The sequence below is a fragment of the Puccinia triticina genome, chromosome 14A (genome assembly GCF_026914185.1).
Source record: "Puccinia triticina chromosome 14A, complete sequence".
NCBI classification, from domain to species: Eukaryota; Fungi; Basidiomycota; class Pucciniomycetes; order Pucciniales; family Pucciniaceae; genus Puccinia; species Puccinia triticina.
In genome coordinates this window covers 3,291,870-3,295,053 of record NC_070571.1, presented here as the reverse complement: position 1 = coordinate 3,295,053, position 3,184 = coordinate 3,291,870, and positions in this window count along the sequence as shown.

The window sequence follows — 3,184 nt, the reverse complement described above, 5'->3', positions numbered from 1 at the left end:
TTTGCACCACGTGTAGCTAGAAGGATAATATCCTTGGCATCACGTAGGCTGATACTGGCAACCAATTGCTTCCCAAACATTTGGAAATACATCTCAATGTTGACAAAAACCTAATTTCAGCCACTCTCCTTGGTTGCCTTTCAATAGATTTTCCGCTTCTTATTTTCTCTCATAGGTTTCCATAGCTTTATTCCTTTTTTTCCCTCAATTGGCCTCAGTATCTTGGAACTTTGTATGTACATGTAATGGATTAGGGAGCCTAACCCCAAGTCCCTGAAGACCAATGGGCCTTGGATTATTGGGGGATAATCTGGGGGACTCTCTCCTCTTCAGCAGCTTGCAACAGGTTTGGGGGCATCAATGCACTCTGAATAATCAATAAAATGGTGGAATGGTGTAAGGACTCCAATTAGGGGTCCTTCACTGTCTGGTACTCGTGGGAACAGGAGAGGAGCGAGACGGCCTTGTGGACAGAGTTCTAGTTCACGGGGCTGTATATTGCCATGAGGGGAACAAGCCAGCCAGGAGAGATGGGTAACAGTAGATCTCACAGTATCTATAAGGGTGAACATAACATAGGGGAAGAGAAAAGAAGGAAGATAAGAAGGGAAAGGGAGAGGCTTACCTAGCCGCAAGAGATGGGTAACAGTGGATCTCTACCGGCTGAGACAGGGAAGAGAGCTGAAACTATGTACAGGAATGTGACAGGCGGGTGTGACATATCTTTAGTGACAGGTTTTGTAAGGAACCTGAGAGGGAGCTTACAGATGGGACAAAGGGCTAGGTTTTCCAAACTCCAAAGCTACTAAAATCCCTCCCATTTTTTTTGCTTCTCTTACACTGCAAGAAAAACTCTAGAAACTGCTTGCAGTTGAGATGCCGCAAGCTTCAACCAAGCTTCAGCTCAAGCTGGAGTCAAGCACACAAATTCCGTGCTGGTGCACCTTGAGTGTGTACCTTGTTCAGCATCTCAATGTTGAAAATGCTGTAGTGCTCATGCAGTAGGCTGAGGCAAATGAGCACCCCTGAGCACCCTTTTATTTAATTTTATTAAACAATCCATGCACCATTGAATCCAGCCAGAATAACATAAACAGGGTATGTACACATGAAAGGGATATGTACAGATGAAAGAAATATGTACACATGAAAGGGGAATGTGAGGAGGTATATTGACACATAAAAGGGATATGTACACATGATGAAAGGGGTATGTATGCATGAAAGGGGTATTTATGCATGAAAGGGGTATGTGCAGTAAGGGGTTTTTGCACACATGAAAGGGGTATGTACAACTGAATGATAAAAGGGAATTGAAAGGGATCTAAAAAACTCAAAGGGGACATGTAAACATGAAAGGGTCATGAACACATGATGAAAGGGGTATGTACACATTTTGAAAGGGATACATGCACATCAAAGGGATATACACACATGAAAGGGGTATGGGTACATAAAGGGCTATGTACACATTATGAAAGGGGTGAATGCATACAAAAGGGATATATGCACATGAAAGGGGTATGTGCACATGAAAGGGGTATGTGCACATGAAAGGGGAATTTGAACTTGAAAGGGGGATTTGCACAGGTATCAACTCCTGTACTTAGTTTTTTGTACCTTAGACTCACTCTTGCATAAATTAGACAATGTGCATGGAATCAACCAGTGCTTGATTCTTGCATGAGGCACAGCTTGCCTTGAGATCTTGCATCTCAACTGCAAGCAGTTTCTAGAGTTTTTCTTGCAGTGTTATGTATTTCAATCTCTCAATTTCACTACTTGTCTCTGATCTATCAGAGCATCTGCATCCATGGCTAGATTAGCCTGGGCTAACTAGCTTGGATTACAATCAGAATAGGATAATCCGATCAGCCATCCACATGGGTGGGGATTAGCGGGTCCAAGGCTGTCAGAGGTTATGTGTTTAGGTGCCTATATGTTATGTGTTTGGCACCTAAACACATAAAGTTCATGCTAACAAGCATGATGCATATTCATTTTGGGATTAGTCCCAGGGTTAGTGGGGTCTACATTTAGACCCTACTAGCTCCAAACGGAGCTCCGGGCTAAGTTGATCCCCGGTTGATCCAACCCAATGCGGGTGCGGGGTTGAACAAGTGCCCTAATCCGGGCTAACTTAGCGCCTGGTGCGGATGGTCTCATCTCTTCCTCCTAAGTCTTCCTCTTATTCAAAAATCCTGAGCTCTTCTGTTTTTTCCTCCTGTCATGCTTTCCTTTTTCTTTTTCAATTTTTCTTGTCTTCATTTTATCTCTATACACAATAGTTTCACATGTTATAGGCTCTGTTAACATATGGTTTTTCCGACGTTTATGGTATTCAAAAAGATTTTTTTACATAAAATCATAAACTGCAATTTTGGCTGGGAGATGTCACTTTAAGTTTCATGCAAGCTGACATCTCCCAGCCAAAATTGGCTTTATGATTTTATGTAAACAGTGACATATGCAATTTTGAATACCATAGTTACTTTCCAATACTCTAGAAGATACTTGATGTATATACATAACCCATAGCAGATAAAGAGTGCGGTATGTGAAATCAATAGCACTTTAAAAAAAAAAAAACAAAAAAAAAAAGCCCACTGCAGGCAGCCACCCAAAAATTTCGACCCGTGGTGTGCGGCTAGCCTAACACAATCCCCTCGTTCCAGGGGCCGGGGGACCGGCGCGCCGGGGGCGCCTCGCGGAGCGAGCCTCTGGAAGAGGCTCGCTCACCGAGAGGCGTCCGGCGGTGTTTCACCCGCCTCCCTCTGAAACGAGGGGCTTGTGTTAAGCTACAAATTTGGAACCCCCCTGTAGGGGTAGTTGAGAAGTCGTGGGGGGCATGGTAGGGTGTACGGGGAATCCACGAGGATTCCTCGGGATATCCTCGTCGAAGGACTCCACCGAGTGCAAATTCTAAAATTTACATACACCGATGCAAGACCCTCCTCGAGTCCTCGACTGTAGCACCCACTTGGCCCTCGAACGCCATCGCCGGGACCCTTCCACGCCACCTTCTGGACCCTGAAACACGCCCAGGCAGGCCCAGGCTCTCCCCCATTCCTCTCAGTGTTTCATCCCTGCTCTCGGGCATATAAACCTTTGACCTTTCCGTCCCCATCTTGCTCCCCAGGCATCCGCATATTTCACAATATTCTTCCCGTTCCAACTGGAGTCT